Source organism: Piliocolobus tephrosceles, chromosome 10, assembly GCF_002776525.5.
Source record: "Piliocolobus tephrosceles isolate RC106 chromosome 10, ASM277652v3, whole genome shotgun sequence".
Taxonomy (NCBI): domain Eukaryota; kingdom Metazoa; phylum Chordata; class Mammalia; order Primates; family Cercopithecidae; genus Piliocolobus; species Piliocolobus tephrosceles.
The window spans coordinates 43,732,906-43,755,816 of record NC_045443.1 but is presented as its reverse complement, the minus strand read 5'-3'; the positions used below and the strand labels follow the sequence as shown (position 1 = coordinate 43,755,816).

Sequence of the window (22,911 nt, the reverse complement as noted above, 5' to 3'; positions counted from 1 at the left end):
TTTTCTTAAGTTATTTCAACCAATAAACCTTTGACAAGGGGATCTGTGTTCATGTTTGAGCACACCTTCAATAATCAGGCAAGCAACGTACAACCTTGACTTAGTCTTCACCTTTTGCTTGCACAGTCTCAAAGTCAGTCACAGGTGAGAGCCTAGAGAGCTTAGGGCCTTCTTAGGTCTTTCCTGGGCATGCACACAGCCCTGGACACATGCATGACCCTTCTAGAATATGTTGGAACTTTTCAAATTCCCCTATGGACATCTTATTTCCCAAATTTCCCTTTTAATCACTTTAGTCAGCTTTTTGTTTTTCCCAACTGTTATTGGACTTAGATAGCTTCAATGCTAACATAATTGCTGTTCATTATTTTCAACCGACACCCTCATGGAAAAAGCTGTGCACATAGAATGAGTTCTGAGACAGGTCGAATAAAGAAAAGCCTTGTGAGTGCGCATTTCCAGGGAACTTCCAGATTGGTCAAAGAGTGACAATTTTCTGAGAATGGTTCTTTTGGCCTGCTCCAAATGATACTGCCCTCTAGGCTGCTGGTTTCCAACTGAGATTACAGAGATGTTGATTTTTCAAGCCTCCCAGCTGGGGAGAGAAGGATGGGAATAAGACAATTTACAACATTAAAAAGCTTACTGTTCTTATTCAGATTTGGTCATTGTTTTGGGGGGTGTGGAGAAAAGGTCTTCAGACTGTTGCAAGCCTTTGATTAATACCCAGAGTTCTGAAAAAGTAGACTTTGACCATTTTTTCCTCTTGGTCTCATTGCTTTTATAGAGGGACAGATTTTCTGGGGTTTTTACCCATTCATTCCACTGACATCCTAGGTACAATTTTTTAAAAAGGAAGAAATCAGAGCAGATTCAGACCATGGACACTATTAAGAAATTAGAAGGGAAATTTGGGATAGTGAGAGAAGAGCATGAGAGTGTTGGGAACTTGAAGGAGGTTGACATGAGGACTGTAAATCAGCCCTCATCCCTTCAATGAGCACTATTTTACCAAACATTGTGACATCCTACTCTGCTCCTTTTTTCTTCATTCTTGCATTTACTTCTCTGTCTGTCTTTCACCTTTCCCCACAGAAAGCCAATCTCTCTTCCTGGACTATGCTTCCTTACTTTTGTACGTGCTTCACCCTCTTCCTAGAATTTACTTCATTCTTTCCATAGTAATTTCATTCATTTCTTAAAATCTCACATACCCTTCTGGGAATCCTTACCCATCTTCCGTATGTGAAAGAAGTTCCTCCTTTGCTTTCCATAAAATATTTTAAAACCTCATTTAATAAAAAAGTCCTGAAGTAAGGCTTCTCAATCGTTAATCTATAAAAGAGCCTTCCAGGATGCCTGTTGAATGTGAACATTCCTAGGCCACATCCACAGGAATACTGGATTCAGAGAGTCTGGGCTAAAGTTCATGAATCTGCATTAAAACAAAACGTGATTACGATGCCGGTGGTGAATGGATCACATTTTAAGACACAGAATCCTCTAACTCATTCCCTGTTGAACATCCTATCAGAGTAGATATGTAATAAGTACTTATTGAATTCAGTTTGCAAAATTTTCCCCATATATCAGTGTTAACGTAGTGTCTTATATACATATATTAACCAAAAATATTTTGGAATATATGAAAATCTATATTATACATCTACGTTAACCACACTTTACTCATAATCAGAATCACCTGGGGAATGTTTTAAAACTGGTGACTGTACTGTAGTTAGACAACCTTAACAGTGTCTATTCTGTGAGGCGCCACCCCCAGACCTGCTAAATAGGAGTTCACTTCTACGTATGTCATCACCAAATCCAGCAGGGGGCCTCTTCCAACAAAAGCACTACATTTTCCTTCTCTTAAGTATGTATTGTCCTTAAGGGGTCTGGAGTTATTTGTAATTTGCACCAAGTGACTTGCCTTTATTTCCTCATAGCAACATTGTTAATCATAAAAAAATGGATATGACTCAAATATCCACTGAGAGAATGCAAAACCAACTGTGAAATAGTCACATTATTCATTTTCATACCAGTAAAAATAAACTACAGCTACACGTCAGCATGGATAAAGCTTAGAATCGTCAAAATATTGAGTAAAAAAATGCAATTCTTAGGAGTTTACATATCACATACCATTTTCATAAAGCTGGACAAACACCAAATAATATACATTTTGGATATATATAGTAATTCTATGAGCAAGGGAATGACAAACACAAAATTCCAGATTGCAGTGACCTCTGGGGTAGGACAAATGGCAAACACATGGATGCAAATTATTGGGAATGTTCTAGCCCTGGAGCTGAATGGTTGGTTCACAGATGCTTTATTATCCTTTAAAACACACAAATATAATGTATAAGACACATTAAATATTTGAAGGTATAGGCAAAGAAAACAAAGAGGAGGAATACAATGTCGGTCCAGACACATCCAGTGTGCATGGATTCCCTGTAAACACAGTGCTGTCTTCATTATGCATCATCATAGAAACGCAGAGGGCTGTGGGGTGGCTAGACCAGGAGGCAGAAGGACCTCAGACTGGAAGAAGACATTCCTCCCTCTGAGCCTCAGTTTCTCGATACACAAAATAAGGGTGTGAACCCTACCAGCGATGACAAATGGCTGGCACACATATCATAGGTCTCGCCTTCATCACCTACTGCACACCTGGCTAATAGATTACAGCACTTTTTCTCACAGAGCACACAGACAACTTTGGACTCCTCAGCTTGGCACTGCAGGTTGCCAGGGTTGATGGATCAGCCATGGCACACCAAATGACACCCACTTGCTGATCCAGAGAGTCCATCCAGTTAGAGTCTGAGAGTTTGGAAGCCCAGCCAGCAGACGTTAGGCACCTAGCTGCCCCGCAGGAAGGAGTCCACTGGCATTGGAGTCGGCCCAGGCCAGAGACCCTGACACCTGGAAGCGTGAAGCCTCAGCTTCTTCATCACCCACCTCTGCAGCTTCCCATCTCCTGCAGCCAGCCCAGTCCCTCACTGTCTAGCTATCATTTGCCCAGGCCTCCCTATTCCAATCAGTTGAGTGGGCAAGCTCCTGGCAGCCCTATCCTGGTGAACTTTGCCGCACTTGAAAACAGTGTGACTAGCACAGAGGAGAGGCAGGGCTCATCATCACTCTCTAATCCGGGGGGACCTACAGAAAATGGCCCCATTGTGCGATATGATCTTACCCAGCCAGCTGGTCCCCAGGAAGCCAACCCCCACTTATGGTAAGCAGGCAGAACAGACTGCATTCCTTCTACTACCTTTGCAGAGGCAGGCCTCCTACCTTTGCTGTTGAGCTACTCCTCTTCCCCAAACCTGGTCAGTCCAGCTTCCATTCCCTTGTAGCCTCAGTTGAAAAGAATCTTCCCCATTGCTCCTGCCCCAGCTGCCTTCCTCCCCAGTGTGAAGTAATTACCCCTCCTCTAGGTGTTCAGGACATAGAGTTCTGGTTCTCACAGTGTATGCAAACACCACCTACCACTTTTTACTTGCAAAGGCACTGAAGCAAGAATGCTTGGATTCTCAAGAATAAAGATACCAGAGGTTCATTCTGGTCCCTGCTGCTCCCAGGCTCATCTTCTTTGAAGCTTTGAAAACTTTATCCACCCTGTCTCCTTGCTCTACAACCCCTCACCCCCATTCCATGCCATCTCAGTAAGCTCCCTACCTGGATGATTCCAATTCCCTCTTTAAACCCTCTTAGACAACCCCTCCTCAAGGCATCTCCCTTGCCTTCCCTTTGCCCAGCATCACTTATCCTCATTACCTGTTAGAACACACAGAGGATTCCAGTCCTGCTGCTTGCATGTCTGCCTTTCCTTTTATGGGACAGATTTGTGAAAGCAAGGCTCATGACTGACTCATCCCATTACCTCCAGCCCTCAGCACAGGACCTGGCCCATAGTGGGGAGGAAGCAGGGCCTCAAAGAAGTTTGAGCTAAATACCTGGTCTCTGTCTGATATGGTTTGACTGTGTCCCCATCCAAATCTCATCCTGACTTCCCACATATTGTGGGAAGGTCCCAGTGGGAGGTAATTGAATCATGGGGGCAGGTTTTTCCCATGCTGTTCTCGTAATAGTGAATAAGTCCAATGAGATCTGATGGTTCTATAAGGGGACATTTCCCTGTACAAGTTCTGTCTTTGCCTGCTTCCATCCATGTAAGATGTGACTTGCTCCTCCTTGCCTTCCACCATGATTGTGAGGCTTCCCCAGCCACATGGATCTGTAAGTCCATTAAACCTCTTTCTTTTGTAAATTACCCAGTCTCAGATATGTCTTTATCAGCAGCATGAAAACAGACTAATACACTGTCTTCATGGAAATTATAGTTTAGTGAAAGACATGATAACAAAGAAAGTGAATTCTAGGTACCTTGTACACAGACCAGATAATTCTTTCCTGAGAATGTTACATTTAAGCTGAGATCTCACTGGTAAAGAAATGTGAATTAGGCAACAACAACAACAACAAAATGGTGTAAAGAACTTTCCAACGAAAGAGAATAACATAGAGAAATGTCTAAGGTGGGAAGAGCAACATGTATAACTACTGAACTACTGAAAAGCCAGAGAGTCCTCAGCAAGAGATAGGGCAATAAGCAAGAGCTCATAGACCACATACATCAATCAGGGCAGGCTAGGTGATGCTAAGTAACAAGTGACTCCATATAGCAAGGGTCAACAAGGGAATTCATCTGTCACGCTATATGCCACCATTGCTCTGCTCTGCATCCTCTTGGATTTGGACTCAGGCTCACTGAGCAGGCTTTATCTGGAACATCACCTTGGTCACAGCAGTAAGAAAAGAAGTGATCCTTACAGTGCTGGTGTTTACAGTGTGCCCACATTTCCCTCATTTGTCATCTGCTAACCCTTTGCCATGCCTGAGAAAGGCAAGAATAGGGCTGCAGGACCCTCTGACAAGGAGGGCAGTATATCCAAAGGCACTGAGGGAGTGAGCAGTATTCCCATTCCACATCATGGTCGAAGTTTTGATGTCTATCATGTAGGGGCACTGGAAAACAATTGACTACATTTTCTACTTTTTACCAATCTGTTAGTATTGAGAAGGAAAACAAATTGAAAACAGGCAAGAGTGAGTGGATTTGGGGAGAAAAATGAGGAGGCCATTTCAGTTTTCTGGGCAAGAATAAAAGGGTACTACTTTAAGACTAGGATCAGGGCAATGGAAATGGAGAAGAGCCAACAGATTTTAAGATATGAGGAGGTAGTGATGTGTAGACAGAAGCAGATGAGAGATGATGTGGCCCAAGGATGGTGGAAGAAATGCAGCAGACTTGGTTCCTGGTGACTTGCCAGATGCTGACTCCTGTTTTCTGGGAAGTCCAACGACTCCATTCTCATTTTTGAGTTCTCTATGTTCTCCTAATACATCTGTTACATTCAGGGGTCTCTATTCTACCCAACAGCCACTGTCAATTTCAGTCTGTCTTCCCAATCTACCTATGTGCCCTTGCTAGAGTGTCAGCTCCTTGAGGAGAGAGGTGTCATCAGTCCGGATGATCCCTGGATCAGCGTCTAGTCAAGACTTGAGAATGTCTCCAACACAGAGAAGTAGGCAGAGCCAGGGGTTGGGAGAGGTGATTCCTGGTGACATCATCCAGCACCCAGGTACAACTAAAGTGAAGTTGGCCCAGCATAGTATTACCAGCACGGAAATGGCCATAAAGGTCACCTACAAATAGCAGAGCAACTCTAACAGTGTTCATTAGTATTTGTAGGTGGCATAGTTTGTATAGTTAGTGTTGTAGTTAGCATTCCTAGTTAGAGTTTGTAGTTAGTGAAGCTAGGAGGTCACTTGCCAGTGACCTCTGTGGCACAGTTTGGCTTCCAACTCTGCTGATGACAAGACCCTTATTAGAGATTACAAGCTCCTCAAGAAAATAACCAAGGCAGCTTCACCAAGGTAAAGTTGGGCTGGAACATTCTCACAGGGACCCAGGTGGCTGTGAATGTCATCCTGAAAGATCAGCAGAGATCCTCCAGCCTCCAGAATGTACAGTGAGAGATCAGCATTATGAAGGCTCCAAATCATCCCAATGTCATCAAGCTCTTTCAAGTGATCAACACCATGGACACCTTGTGTTTAGTCCTGGAGTCCAACAGCAGTGGAGAGTCTTTTGACTATATCCTAGAACATGGCCTATGAAGGAGAAGAGGCCCAAAGCAAGTTTAGGCAAATTGGATCTGCTGTACAATACCACCACCAAAAGAAAATCATCCACAGGGACCTGAAGCCCTAGAACTTCCTTCTACATGCCAACTACAGCATAAAAATAGTTGGCTTTGGCTTTGGCACAACATTCAGTGATGACCAGAAGCTGGGGAACTTTTTGGAGATTCCATCTTGAGCTGTCTCAGAACTCTACCCCAGCCAAAAATATGATGGCCCCATGGTGGACTTGTGGAGCTTGGACATAATTCTATGCACCACGGTCACCAGGGTTCTGACATTTGTCAAACAGACCCTTGAGCTAAATTGATTGACAAGTCCAGCGGTCTTAAAGATTCAGGTTTACTAAAGGCTCTACTTAGAGCTAAATTTCTTAATCGCCTGGAGACTAAACTTATTGATTTAGTTTTCATTGTATTATAATTAATGCAGAAAGAAGATGGAACTGAATAGAAATAAAAATATTACATGAACTCAAAGTATCTAGATTCCAAGGTAATTTTTTTACTAGATACTGATTGAAAAGAAAAAAAGAAAAAACCTCACAGGACTAAGAAGAACAAGAAAAGGCCATCTTGCCATATGTGAGGTTCATATATTCCCTGGCACAAAATGATAGCTCAGCTGCTAAAAATTTTACTGTTTGTGACTTTGGGGGGAAGCTTTCACCACTGCAATGATTCAGGCATTTGATTCTTTGGAAACTGTGTAGAAAATAATATATACAAGGCAATGAAATTGGCTAGCTATACTAGGGTACACTGATACCCTAGAAAAGAATTATGAGAAAGTTAGGAATAAATATCAATTAAAAACAGTATATTCAGAACTCATTTATTAAATGTCTCTTATATGCCAGATTTGTAAGAGACACAGAAAAAAGAAAAAAAAAAAAAACAACTTTGGATATGGTCCTTAATTTCAAGGAGTCCATGTGACATTATACCACCTTAAATTCTCATGACTAGCAAAAGACATGCGTGCTCTTTCCACCTGCTTATAGTACTGATTGCTTGAGGAAAATAAGGCGCAGAGAAATGAAAGGGCATTTAGACCCATTTCTTGAACAAATTGCTTTATCCATTCTATTTCCAACTTGCAAGGAAAAGTTTTACACCCCTTTAGGGAGGATCCTTCCAAAACTCCTAGGCTTCTATTTTTTTCTCACAGGAAATACCTTTAACTACAGAGAACATCTGATGCCTATTATTCCGGTAACATCCTCTCTGTCCTGGATGGTGGGTATTTTTCAAGTTGTTAATGGATCATCCTGCAGGTTCAGCCGCCTTCCTCCTTCAAATGCCCAGATCTCTTGTGAATGTTTCTTCAATAATCTCACCCACAGGACCAAAAGCATTTCAAAATTATGAGCAGGGTGGGGAAGAAAAGAGAGAGTCTGTAAGTATAATACACTTAAAATAAAAATCATTAGCAATTATTCAGTTGGCAAAAGCAAACTCCTTCCCTCAGTGTCAAATAAAGACATTCTGATAAGCACTGTTGCCATCTCTTAAACCATCATTTTGCAAATTATTTTCACCATGCAGAAGGGACACCTTAGAGAATGACAGCTCTAGACATTATTTCTATCATTCCAATTCCTCCTCTGAGGCTCCCACAGCCCCATTCCTCAGCACACACATTGCTTTGGGAGTAGTGACTATTGCCACAGAGATGTCTTTAGATTGAGCTTCATTGTTAGTCAATACAAAAGTGAAATGACCTAGGATTTTGATTCAGTAGGCAACATACTATGTGTATAAAATATATCTAAAGAGGAAAATTAAAAATTTGCCATCTTTGGAATTTACTTCCTATGGCTAAAAGCTAGATATCAGGCTTCTTTTAATCATTTTCATCCTCTTTAACTTCAAGCTCTTTCTTGTACACCATCCTGTGTGTGTATGTACATGTGTGTATATACCTAACCCATTCCTACTCATTATTTTTATATTAGTGCAAGAACATCAGTAGATCAGTTACTCATCAACCCAAGCTGAATATGTCATCAATTAAAAATAGTTACTGATGATTCTCATATTTCACAATTTTAGTATTCTTTTAACAGGTACCTAGATGTCTATTTAAATCCAAATAGTCAAACAATAATAATAACAAGATTGTTTTCACAGGACATTGATGTTTGATATAACACACTTGAAGGAATTTTGATTGTTTAATTAAATTGATACTCTCTTGTAATAAGAAATCTACACAACCACTTTGGAAAACTGTTGACATTATTTACTAAACCTGAAAATACACAGGATTTCCACTCCTGAATAATACCTATATATGTGTGCACAAAGAGATGTGCAAAAGATTATTCATTGTGGAATCATCTGTAATGAAATAAAGTGGAAACAACTCAATTGTCTATCACCTGGAAAATGGAGAAATAAAATTATGTATATTCATATAATAAAGTCTTTTATAGCAATAAGAATGAATGAACCAAGCTACATACAACAAGAATATAACTCATAACCTAATGTCAAGCAAAAAATGTCAGACACAAAGGAATGATACTGAATGATTCCATGTATGTAAATGACACAAAGAAGCAATCTATTCTATATATTAATCTATGATGACATACTAACAGCAGTGGCAGTAGAGCCACAAGGATAGTGCCTGAGAAGAAGCACAGGGGGATCCTTGGATATTTCATGATGTTGTCTTTCTTGAGTGGGTGGTGGTTTAATGGATGTTTACCTTGAGATAACTGATTCAGCTGTACATCCATGTAATATGCATTCTTTCTTTAATAAAAAGTTTTAAAAGAAGTAATGATACATCATCAATATTTCTGATGCACGGAGGAAGCATTATGTGGAAAAGCACCAACAAGTCTTTGTTAAAAAGTGACTTGGAAGAGTTAGACTCTGAATGTGAAGTTTTAGGAATATCTTAAGCAATTTATTTTGCTTGCATGTTTATTTTTATTATGCACAAGGAGAATATATGATAAAATTCTCTGTATAAGTAAGCCTTAGAGATCTCCTTTAATTAAAGTATCAATTTAAAATTCTGAGTGAGATGGAAGTATAGTGACAGGTTTTTTTCTTAGTAGTACATAAAATAATGGTACATTTTACTATCAATGGTTTCTTAGATTTGATGGTATATAATATAAAAGTTATTGTTTATAAATTTAATGTATCCAACAAAAGGATGTGGATGGCAGTGAAATTAGGAAGTTGGCATAATCATAAAGAAATGTTGAAGCACCGGCCATGTAAATGCGAAGCTGAGTCAATGTAAGCAATAGTAGTACTAAGCTCTGCAAGTCTTAACTTGTACAGCGATTACGCAGAGTAACAGTTAAGCATAAAATCCAAGCAAAGAAAGAAGGAATTTAGAAGATGGATTAAATGAGAGCTGCATATCTGCTGTGGTTTTTAAAATTTCTGGTTAGCCCAGGGGAATTATTCAGCTTAGGTCCACCAACATGGGCTAATTGCAATTACAGTTATGAGAATGAACCAAATATCTGCATCTTCCTAACTCCCACTTTTACTTTGTTTCTAAGTTGCCTGTGTACTTGTGTTATCTCCCCCACCAGACCATGACACCCTAACAACAGGAATAGTCATATTTCTCTTCCATCCTCTATAGCATCCAGGTAGTGCCGAACATATAATAGACAATTAGTAATCCCCCCGCCCCCGCCCCGAACACCTCTGCATTGTAATGTCTAAAGTCAAGTATGATCCAGGCAGTTTTTGCCAAAGACATCAAGAGGAACCTCAAGCGCTCCGAATGTTAATTCACCTTCACTGACCGTAAGCACCAGAATTACTTTCCTATAATACCTAGCTGAAACCTGTCTTCCCAGTTTATACACACGTTTGGGGTTAAGACGCAGTTGTAATTCATGTTTCATAGACTCAACTGCTAATGTAGAAGTTCCAGGCTCCTACAAAATCCCCACCACCACACAAATATTTCTGGGCACCTCCAGTAGATGGCTCACCTATACTTAGTAACAAATCCACTCCTGGTGTCTGCTACTGCCCCCTCCTGTCTTTTCTACCAGCACATCTTCCAGCCAACACCATGCTCAATGGGTACTTCTCTCTCCCAGCAGAGAGGAAATAGCTGCATTTTACAATGTTCTCTTGGAAAGGAGGCAGATAATCCACTTGCCTCCTTTGGGGGTCATAATCTGTTAAAGAACTATTCAGGCCAAGCTGCTGGTGCACTAATGTCTTAAATTTAGAGAAATAGCCCTTCCAGTCTTTACTTTGTTCTCTCCTCACAACAGTATTGAAGTATTCATGTTGTGGAGGCTGGGCTTGGAGATAAATTGCAACAATACACTCAGTGAGATCACAAAAACTGCCTCTCCCTTTGGTCTCAATACAGCCTTTGGAAAAAGGCCCCTTTGGAATGTGGTAACAAAATCTTTCTTTGAGTCACCAAACTGTCACCTAAATTTGTTGTACGAATATCCTTAAATATACAGCTGATTGGGGCACTTGACTTTAAACCAGCAATTATTGATTTGGATATTGTGTTTAATGTATAAAAACAACTGCCTTTTGTTTCTAGAGATTTCAAGTCCTGGCAGGTTCCTCGGGCTAGGGTGGCCTAGCCTACAGATGCCTGGCTCCTGAATAGAGAGGATCTAATGGCTATTTTCCGGGACAGACGGAAGCATCAGGACTGGGCAGCTACTGTTGCTCTTGCTGAGTTGCTAGAGAGGTGACATCATCCAATTTGCTTGGTGTTTGCTTAGACCCTCTCACTCAATGCTTTCTGTGTAAAAGCCGACTCATTGTACCTTCTTCTAGTTTCTCATCGTAAATCAAAAAGTTAGTCCTTATTTCAGACCAATCTACCATTTGTGACTGGATCTATCTTCTTTGCCTCTCTTCCAGGAATCTCCTCAGCCTCCTAGAAACAGGCTTCTGCAAGCCATTACAAAGCTTAGGAGGCATGCCCAGGCATGACTAGAGTTTAGGAGTGGGCAGAGTTCATACTACAGCTATCATGATCCCATCTTCAGTTAGTTAGGACATGGCAGAAGAGCTTGCGCTGGTTATTTCCACTAGTTGGCTCTCATCAACAATTAAATTTCAGAAACACCCTTCTAAGACATCATTTTGTCTTAGAAATACATTAAAAAGTCAAAAGTGTCACAAGTGTGAGAAGTATTATGAAGAAGGCAGTTTATCTCATAATCTAAGGATTATCTGTCATAAGACAGGTTTCTATCTCATTTTTGGCAAAGCTAAAACAATTCTTTTTCCTGATTCCTTTTCAGGTAAAGACATTCATTTCTGCTGAGGGCAATATTTTGTGATGAAGACTTGTAATGAATAAAACAGTAGCACTTGTGTGGTTTTGAAATTGCTCATACTTATACAGTTATTTACTTACTGAACTAAATATGGATTCTGAATAGAGGCATATAGTGACTTAGATGAATGTAGACTCTGGGTTGAAATAATGAAAAGCTTGGAGGAATGATTGAAGCAGTGTTCACTGAGTTGTGCATGTGAAGTGTGAAGCTACATGCACCATCCTTACATTTAATATAGTTTAGTGTTCTGGAATGACAGTCGATCACGATGTATTTCAGTGGGTTAGAGTATTAATTATACAAACATGTCTACCAAAGTCATTAAGTCAATAAAGAAATTAAGAAAGAGCTAGGTATGGCAAATATACGAAAGAGAGCTGTTCTGAAATATTGCCCCGAGAGACTAGAATTTCTTTCTTTCTTTCTTATTTATTTATTTACTCTTTTGAGAGATGGTCTCACTCTGTGCCTGGACTGGAGTGCAGTAACGCCATCTCAGCTCACTGCAGCCTTGACTTTCCGGGTTTATCCGATCCTCCCACCTCAGCCTCCGGTGTTTCTGAGACCACAGGCATGCGCAACTACGCCTGGCCAATTTTTTGTATTTTTGTAGAGACGGAGTAATGCCATGTTGCCCGGGCTGGTCTCAAACTCCTGGGGTCAAGCGATCCGCCAACCTCGGCTTCCCAAAGTGCTGGGATTACAGGCATGAGCTACGGCGCCAGGCTGGTTTAACTTTTAAAACTGGATTTTCTAACAGAGCTTCAGTCAAATCAGTTGACTCTCTATCCCCCTCTCCTGGAAGCTATTGGTACTCAGTGGTTTAAAAAATAAATTAAAAACCCCTTGCTGGAGCGTTAGAAATTTTTTTGAAAATTCCAGTATTCACCCTTTGCTTTCAACTGTACTTGCCAATGCTTTTATCTTGATTCCAGAATTTCTTCATTCTTTATAAAGAATTCATCTCTGATATAATTCTTATTGAGACATATTGAAGAAAAAGTAAAATAAGAATTTAGAGCTCTGATTATATAGGAGTAGACTCATACTTCATTTACTTTTTTCAGTTACTGTACTTGCTCAACTAAATACCATTTAACGATGTATTTGTTTTGATAAATGTCACCTAAGGAAAGCCAAAAACTTTAGATGTGTTTAATTTCACATGCTATTTTCCTCTTCCCATCTTTCCCTCCAGTTCCCACATCCCCAGTCTGCCCTCATCCCTCACCCCTCACCACCCTATAGAGATATCCTTGTGTCTGTCCAGCCAGGGACCATCATTCTCTTCTAAATTAGAGTGAGAAAACAATCTAACAACATCTTAACTAACCTTAGAGAGTGAGTAGAGAAAAGCATCACCACCAAACCATAAATAGGTGACTTAGGTTGATGAATTGTAACCTTTTTCGGGCATTGTGGTCAATTCTCTAAAAATGCTATTTAGTGGACTAAGACCTCCACTTTAAAATTTCATTTCAAACGAGGCTGTTTTCATAGTCCATGGCCTGCAATTGCCATGCCAGACCTATGGCAGTTACTGACTCAGAGCTTTGCTGAATTACCAAATCCTCTTTTATGACATTTCTGGTATTTTCTTTACCTGTGCCAGCCTCCTTTCCTTCATAAGTCAGGGTATAAGCACAAGGCTGTAGAACCTGCAGGTTCAGAAACCCGAATACCACATTGCTCCTTAAGCTCGTGTATTCACCAGGAGGTACCTCTCACTTTCCCTCTCAAATCACTTTCAAATGCTCCAGCTTCGATTAGTCATCATGTGATGGTGTCTTTATTTCCAATAATTTTTTAAAATATTAAGTAAATGACAGAACATTAAACTAATAAGATTAATCGTCCTAGGTGACTCATTAGAATTAGCTCTGCTACTTCATATTCACATTTTTTTAACTGGTCTCTAATTATCTAGCTGAAACTCTTAATGCTTTGGATGAACAGCCTGGCTCAAAGACTTTTTTACTTCCTATAAAATATAATTTGGATTCTGGAAAGGTGTTAGGAATGCTACATGAGTGTTTAAAACGTCATAGGAAAAGAAATAGATTAATGCTAAGATTTCATTTAAAACAGCTCTGGAAATTTTGAGACATTATCACCTGCCTCTAGTTAGAAAAATATTAATTTCTAATGATTCCTATTAGACATTAGGATAAGAAACTTTTAAGAAGAAACAATTAGAGACTTTATCTTCTTTAAGGGCATAGTTTCTTATTTTTGTGCCAAACAAAAACAAAAACAAAAACAAAAAAACAAAAACAGATCTGGTGCATGGTGAAGACTTTATATAGTAAAAAATGTTCCCTCCAGGGCAACACTGCCACATCTCACCAGCTCCTCATGAGCAGTGAGCACCTGAAGGTCATCCACTCTTCTGAAGACCTGCTCCTACATTCTTAATTTGCTTAATTACAATTTGTTCTCCATATTGCCATCAGAATTGCCTTTCTAAAATGCAAATTGATCCTGTCAGTCCCTGTTTAATTGCAGCTCCCTCTTGTCCTTAAGAAAACCTTTCTATCTGTTCACCTAAATTTTTCTAGCACCTCGTGGTGTATTTCACATATAATAATTATGGATGCGTGGGTAGATGGATGGGTGGATGGGAGCATGGATACAATTAGCAGATTTTCCATAGTACAGACTTCCAGCTTCATACAGAATTTGGTGGACAGCAATTATGGAGCTTAGTACAACTTCCCACTAAAATAAGTACAAAGAAAAAAACCAAAACTCACAACACCATAAACTAACATTTAAAAGCAATTTAATTGTGTTCAGAAAAATATACCCAAGTTTTGCCTCCTAACACATTTAGATTCCATCTCATGAAAAATCTCATCTCATGAAAAATCTGGGACAAGCAAACACATCTTCACCAAATTAAGCTAAATAAACTAAGTGTTCAACTTAAACTTAGGAAAGAAAAGTGCCAAGAAGAAGGACAAATGAATTAATAAAGATAAAAGCATATCTTAATTAGCTAGCATAAAGCCAGTAGTATATTAACAAATCTAAAAGTTCGTTCTCAAAAAGACCAATAATGTGATTATACTTTTGATGATATATCATGAAATTGGAAAAATCCATCAATATTAGCATGAATAAATAAATTGTGTTCTAATCACACAATTGGATACTATACATTAATATGAAAAATCTCTAGCTGCACGCACTGTATTAGTTCATTTTCACAGTGCTTTAAAGAAATACCCGAGACTGGGAAATTTATAAAGGAAAGAGGTTTAATTGACTCACAGCTCCACATGACTGGGGAGGACTCCAGAAACTTACAATCATGGTGGAAGGTGAAGGGGAAGCAGGACCTTCTTCACAAGGCATCAGGAGGGACAAAAGAGTGAAGGAGAAACTTCCAAACATTTATAAAACCATCAGATCTCATGAGAACTAATTCACTATCATGAGAACAGAATGGGGAAAACCACCCCCATTGATCCAATCACCTCCCTGCCTCGACATGTGGGGATTAAAGGTCTCTCCCTCAACGCATGGGGATTACAGTTCAAGATGAGATTTGGGTGGGTACACAGAGCCAAACAATGTCACACCAGCACACTTGAATCTTAAAAATACAATTTTAGGCAATGGATTCCAGACCAAAAAAAAATTATGTATTATACATTGTATACTTCTATTTATAAAAATTTCAAAAAACAGAAAAATAGTCTATGGTGTTAGAAATCAGGATACCTTTGAGGAGAATTATCTATAATGAATATTTTCATTGGTAGAGTGCTTGTATGTGTCTGTATGGGAGATTCTTGAGCTGCTGGTAATATTCTATTTCTTGACCTAGGTGGTTACGTGGATATATTTGATTTAATTATTAAGTAATATACTTTGATTTCTGCATTTTAAAATATATATGTTCTACTTCAATTCAAAAAGTTTTAAATTGTGACCAAAAGTTTTAAATTGTGACCAAAATGTTGATAGAGATATGAACAGTGAAATCCAGGCTGACAAGATCGCTGATGAAAATGAGGAATATAGTGTAAACTGGAGTAAAGGTTACCTGTGTTATGCCTCAGCAAAGAACTTAGCTGCATCATTTTCTCATCCTAGGGATATGTGGAAGTCTGAACTTAAGAGTGATGACTTAGGGTATCTGGCAGAAGAAATGTATAAGAAGCAAAGCATTCAACATGTGGCATGGCTGCTTCTAACTACCTATGTTTAGATGCAGGAACGAAAACAAGACTTAAAGTTGGAACTTACATTTAAAAGGGAAGCAGGGAGTAAAAGTGTAGAAAATTTGCAACAGTCTGGCATTTTGTTGGAGAAAGAATCCAGAAAGGCTGCAGAGCAACCACTTGCTAGAGATATTAGCATGACTAAAAGGGACCCAAGTGTTAATATCCAAGACAATGGGAAAGGGCCTCAAAGGCATTTCAGAGATCTTTTAGGCAGTTCCTCCCATTGCAGGTCCAGAGGCCTAGGGGAAAGAATGTTTTTGGGGGCCACACCCACGACTCTGCCGCCCTTGCAGCCTCAGGACACTCCTCCTTGCATCCCAGCTCCCGGCTACAGCTGTAGCTCAAAGGGCCTCAGGTACAGTTTGAGGACTCTTCAGGAGGATGCAAGTCATAAGTCTTGGTGGCTTCCATGTGGTGCTAAGCCTGAAGGTGCATAGAATGCAAGAGTGAAGGAGACTCAGCATCTTCCATCTAGATTTCAAAGGATATATAAAAACACTGGGTGCCCAGGCAGAAGCTTGCTAGAGGGTGGAGTCCCCAGAGATACTCTACTGGGCCAGTGCTGATGGTAAATTTGGGGTTTGAGCTCCCACAAGAGTCCTCACTGGGGCACTTCCTAGTAGAGCTGTGGGAAGAGGGCCACTGCCTTCCAGACCTCAAAATGGTAGACCCTCCAGAAGTTTCAATCCTGAACCTGGAAAAGCCACAGAAACTCAACTCCAGCCTTTGAGAGCAGCCACTGGGGTTGCACCCTGCAAAACCATAGAGACAGATTGTCCAAGGCCTTAGGAGGCCACCCTTTGTCCCAGTGTGCCTCAATGGAGCCAAAGGAAATTATTTTGGAGCTTTAAGATTTAATGACTCCCTTCTTGGGTTTCGGACTTGCTTGGGGCCTGTTACCCCTTTCTTGTGGTTGATTTCTCCATTCTGGAATCAAAATGTTTACCCCCCAATACCTGTACCTCTATTGTATCTTGGAAGTGAATAACTTTTTGATCTTACAGGCTCATAGGTGGCAGGAACACACCTCCAGATGAGACTTTGGACTTGGGACTTGAACTTTTGAGTTAATGCTGGAATGAATTAAAACTTTGGGGGACTATGATTGTATTTTGTAATGTGAAAAGAATTTGAGATTTAGGGGGCTAGATGTGGAATGATATGGTTTGGATATTTGTCTCCTGTCAATTTCATGTTGACATGTTGCCTCCAATGTTGGAGATAGGTCTAGTGGCAAGTATTTGGTTCATGAGAACAGATTCCTTATGAAGGGCTTGGTGTTGTCCTTGAGATAATGAGTGAGTTCTCACTCTTTGAGTTCACAGAGATGGGGCTGTTGAATGAGTGTGGCACCTCCTCCCTCTCTCCCTTGCTCCAACTCTTGTCATGTGATATGCCTGCTTCCCCTTCACCTTCTGCCATGATTGGAAGCTTCCTAAGGTCTCACCAGAAGCAGATGCTGGCACCATGCTTTTTGTACACCCTGCAGGATGGTTAGCCAAAATAAAACACTTTTCTTCATAAATTACCCAGTCTCAGGTATTCCTATATAGGAATACAAGAACGAACTAACACAGAACAGATGATGCAAACTGCAAAACCAAAGTAGAAAACAATATGATCATCTCAGCAACACAGAGTATATATTTGAAACAAAAATGTATTTCAGCAAACAAAACCTGGGTGACAGAACAAGACCGGGTCTCAAATTAAAAAGAAGAAGAAAAGAAAACTCTATTCCAGATTTTTGAAAAAATCAATTGAAACAAAGATCACTAACATTTGCCTACCCTGGGGACTCAGAAATTGCTATACTTGTCAATGGTTAAACCTCAGTTTTAGGTAATGTGTGTGTCTATTCTCAGTAGGCCCTTTTCAGAATTTTCTGTTTTGGTGTTAAGTCATAATTTGGGTACTAAAGGAACTCCCTCGTTTTGTGCAAAGCTCCATTTCTATATTTGTACCAAATAGTTGGAAAATTAGAAAAATTCACATTATTTTAAAAAGGTATTCTTTTTTATCATGATAAAGAATGTCTATTTAGATTTTAGTCAATCATACTTAACTCTAAGACATTAGATTATTACATCTCATTAAAGTAAAAAAGAATAAAAATCACTTATCACTTATCCAACTCTGAAAAAAATTCTAGCTAGCTCAATAAGAAAAGTTTAAAAAAGGTGTATAAGTATAGTCTACATTCCTTATTTGTCTCTGGGATTGGAAGTATTTCAGAATTCACAAGTTTTCCGATTTTAGAAATGTTAATTTACTATCTATCTCGTAACAACAGAAACCGGGGCAGTGTTCTGTAATCAGTGATACTTCTAGATTAAAATGTATGAGTGTTCACACAAAGTTGAATCGTTATGACTGTAAACAGCCTCACATCCACTCAAGTCAGCTTTTGGTGCCAAACTTACAAACTTTCCATTTTCAAACTGAATTGCAAATAAAAGATTGTGAAATATGATTAAAAGGTAGACCAAATTATAGTTACCAGTAGGTTATTAGACTAGAAAACCCAAGAGAAATTACAATGGAAATATATAAAGGTGATCATTTATTAAAGTTCTTTTTTATATATGAACAAAACCCAGAAAATATAATAGAAAAGATTATTTTAATCATAGACACAAAACCTAACTTACACAGCAATTAGCGCAACAGGAATGTGTAACTATTTTTTGAAGCAAACTTCAAAACATTATCTGAAGACATGAAATAAATAAGAATTATAAACAAATTCCATTTAATTTGATGAGAAGACATTATATTCTGGAGTTGTCAATACTTTCAGATTAAAATTATTAAAATTTAAGTGTTCAATGATATTCCACTCAATTTCCTAATAAAGACTGTCTTTAAAGTTGATATAAATAATTACAAATTTCATCTGAAAAAAGAAACAGGAAAAATAAACTAGATTTAAAAAATAATAATAATAAGGGGACTTCTATTATCATATAATATTTCACTAAAATATTCACTTACAAGGCAAGAGTAATGAAAACTGTGTGGTAATGGCATAGAAATAAAACAATAGAAACACACATCTTTGTAGTTCTTAGTAGAGTCACTTTTGGAATGCTCAAAAACCCATTATAAATTTAATAGATAAACTTTTCCGTTTTCATTAATTATTTTCTATTTATATTTAGTCTAAAGATATTTTCATTGTTACATACACTTTCATCATATGTACACATAGTTGTTTTTTAAAAAGCAAATAACATACAAGGACATATAATGAAAACAACTTTTTTCTCCTTCTCATCTGATCTTTAGTATTATTTCTAATGGACAACCACGTTTTTAAATAGTAGCTTAATTGGATAAATTTGAAGATATCTTTTATACTGTGATTTTTGCCAACAATATTTCACTTTCTAAATCTAAGTTCCTGCCTACAAGCTATTAGGTTTTTAACCTACAGAATTTCTTTCCTTAGCTTAATTCATATACTGTCAACATTTACCAAATTCCTTCTTCTTAATCCTCAGAAATTTTCAATTTTAAAATATTTTTAGACAATATTTAAGCTGATATCTAGATTAAAAAATGGTAAACTTGCACAATTTTATTGGACTTTTACTCTAGACATGTATATATAAGTGTTGCTGGTAATAATAAAGCACACAGAAAACATCTCCCTATTCAATATTTTTTTTTGCGATATATTCCTTTCCTGAGTATGAAATAAAGGTGTTATGAAAGTCTATTACAGGGCCCAGTGCAGTGATTCAAAGTGCCTGTAATCCCAGCACTTTGGGAGGCTGAGGCAAGAGGATTGCTTGAGGCTAGGAATTTGAGACCAGCCTGGGCAACTTAGTGAGACTTGTCTCTACCAAAAAAAATAGCTGGGCATGGTGGCTTGCACCTTTAGTCCCAGCCTCTCCAGAGGCTGAGGTGGGAGGATCTCTTGAGCCCAGGGGTTTGAGGCTGCAGTGAGCTATGATCATGCCACTGCACTCCAGCCTGGCTGACAGACCAAGACCTTGTCTCAAATTAAAAAAGAAGGAGAAGGAGAAGAAGAAAAGTTTATTCCAGATTTTGGAAAAAAGAATCCGTTGGAACAAAGGTCAGTAACATTTGTCTGTCCTGGAGCCTCAGAAATTACTACATTTGTCAATGGGTAAGCCTCAGTTTTAGCTAATTTGTGTATCTATTCTCAGTATGCCCTTTTCAGGATTTCTGTCTTGGTATTAAGTCACAATACAGGTACTAAAAGAACTTCATCATTTTGTGCAAACCTCCATTTCCATCCTTGTTCCAAATAGTTGAAAAATTGGAAAAAAAAAAATTCACAATGGGATGGGACATTGGCCAGGCTCGTAAGAACTTGACATCTCCTCTGAGATCCCGGGTTCCTCCACATTCAACGTTTTGCTGCAAGCCAAGATCAAGGTAACAAACTGCTGCAAACCAATCTGCCACGAATCAGAGGGTGTCTATAGGCCTGTATCTTCAGCCTATCCACTGTGAAGATAGACTAACATATCCGTTTTTTTAACTTTTATTTCAGGTTCAGAGGTACATGTGAAGGTTTGTTACATAAGCAAACTCATGTCACAGGGGTTTGTTATACAGATTCTTTCGTCACCCAAGTATTAAGCCCAGCACCCAATGTTTAAAATAACACATACAGAAATGTCTACTTGTGCTACAAAACATCATTTGCATAATGAAAATACATGACATCATGCAAAAGAAATAAAAATGTGCTCATGAAGCAAAGTGATTGTAAGTAGAGATGTTGCCTTGACATTAGGATTCAAAATAACTTGCAAATCTTGAGCAAGGGATTTAATCTTTCTAAGCATATTTATTAATAAAGATAAATGCTGACAAGCGATAAAAACTGTATGAGCCCAGGATGAGGAAGCATATTTTATTAGCAGTAATGTGGGTAAACAGCAGGGCTTGAGTCAGTGGTAACCTCACCATGAGTCAGTAGTAACATGATCTGACACTCAAAGGCAGACATATGGTCTGACCCCAATCAAAAACAAAACAAAAAAGTCTTAGGTTCTGAATGCTTCTCTTTAAAAAAGAGAGACAAATTCAAAAGTGTGCAGAAGAAATTAACTAGAATGGAAACCTGACCTCAAACTATATTCTCTGAGGGAAAAATCAAGTAAATAAGGAACTCTATTATGGAAGTTGAAATGGGAGTATGATTACTGTCTTCCAATTACATGGCTGCCTCTGTTCTATGTGTCTTCAAAAGCTAAAAGGGAGACTGATGCTGACTCAGTGTGAAGAGGAACTTTGTAATTTTCAAACGGCCTAATAATGGAAGTGTTGCCTTAGGCTTTCCACATCACTAGAGGTGCACAAGCATAGCTGGAAAAAAATTGCTTGACAAGGTTTTTGCAGGAATCAACAAGGAGTTTAGGCTACATGACCTATAAAGTCTCTCCCAATCCTGAAATCTATGATTCCTTATTCTAAGACAAGAATTTAAAAGTAGCAGAATGTGAGTGCACACCAGATATCGCAACTCCATTATATCATCCTAATTAGTGGAAATTCTCCATGAATCACAGCCATAACGTGTGTGAATAAAAAAGCTAACCAGCTGTGACACCAGACAGGGTCCAAATAATGGTTCTGCTATTTGTTGACTGAGTAGATGTGGACTAATCAATTAACCCCTCTGACCCTCAGTTTCCTGTAAAATGGGAATAACTGCATGCACTTGCAGGAGTGTGGATAGATTTGAGGTAGTATATGGAAAGCGTCTAGCCCTAAAGTGATTCTCAATCCACAGCAGCTATTATTATTACCATCGGAGAATATCTGCAACATAATCATTCAGTTACAATAATGGAATTCTGAACTCAGTTCAACTTGATGAACTTTACTGCCTTACATGAAAGAAAAATACTGATCAAATCAAGTCAGGAATGAAAAGAGAAGAATAGTCTCAACTTTAAGGACCAATATCAAACTTCTTTCTTCACAAGTATAGAATCATTTTAAATTTTGCACATTTCAAAATATTCAAAAATACTGTTTGTTAAATTTCATAAAGGAGAGTATAAATTGATAAGCCTTGGCTAGAAACAAACACAGCTTGACCCGTAATGTGCAAAAGGCATGCCACAGTCCAAGAACAGACAAAATGATCTCAGAGGGCAGCTTCTTTCTCCACTCACTTAAATCCTAAGCCAGAGGTGTGTGATTTCTCAGCAAGGAGCACATTGTTTTATTTTCCCTAGTTTATTTTAGTCATGGAAGTTGGTGAAGATGTGTTAAAATATGTTAAGGATGTTAAAGTATCGAAATGTTGTCATTTCTCCTTCGGAGAGATTAAAGAAGGTGTGAGCATAATTTTCATTACTTTGTGTTTACTAAATTCTGATTGAAAGCATCAATCTTGGTAATATTATGAATATATAGATTTTCTAAAAATTTCCCAGATCTGCTCTTTAGTTTCAGCTGCCAGTATACGGTATTTCATGTGACAGTGGGAAGACTTATGGGCTCTACCTTAAAGAGACCTGGACTTGAGTATGATCTCGGCTCTTGTGTCATCCTTCTAAAACATAAATCAGATCATGTCTGTTCTCAACTCAAAACCCTCCAGGGCCTAAAAGCTCAGAGCCCTTACCACACCCACCGGGCCCTGTGGGATGTGCCTCCTCCACTCCCTGCTCTCAGATGTCATTTCCCTGCCCCTCTTGCCCTCCATCTTTGTATTCTGGCCACCTTGGTCTTTAAGTAGGAATCCATCTCAGGGCCTTTGCACTTACTGTTCTCTCTGCCTGCAATGCTCTTTCCCCAGATATCCATGCAGTTCACTCCCTTTCCTCATTTGGGACTGTGCTCAAATGTCGCCTTTACTGAACATTGCTTCTAAGAAAGGACTCCCCTTCATCACCCTTTAGCCCTCACCTTGCTTGATTATGTTTTCTTTGACATTTAGCATTACCTGACCTTTTATATATTTCTTTGTTTAATTTTTATTAAATATCCGCCTTCCCACTAGACTAAAAGTCCATGAAAGCAGTGACTGTTTGTTTTGCTCACTGCTGTAACCCCAACATGTAGAACAACACTACCTGGTGCATGAAAGACACACAATAAATATGTGTTGAATGAATTAATTAAAGAATTAGTTTGAATAAGACACATAATCTCACT

The 22,911-nt window shown here is 38.8% G+C and overlaps 2 long non-coding RNA genes across 2 annotated transcripts in view; both read right to left on the bottom strand.

The window, feature by feature from the left end:
• The window catches only part of LOC111555282, a 481,645-nt gene that overhangs the window by 177,878 nt on the left and 280,856 nt on the right, over positions 1-22,911 (bottom strand). The window lies entirely within an intron of this gene.
• Positions 1,751-22,911, bottom strand: part of LOC111555281 — a 220,675-nt gene continuing 199,514 nt past the window's right edge. The window contains exons 12-13 of the long non-coding RNA XR_002735480.2: positions 7,400-7,556; positions 1,751-6,192 (exon numbers count right to left, since the gene is read on the bottom strand). This is a non-coding gene — a long non-coding RNA (uncharacterized LOC111555281). The remainder of the gene's footprint in view (positions 6,193-7,399; positions 7,557-22,911) is intronic.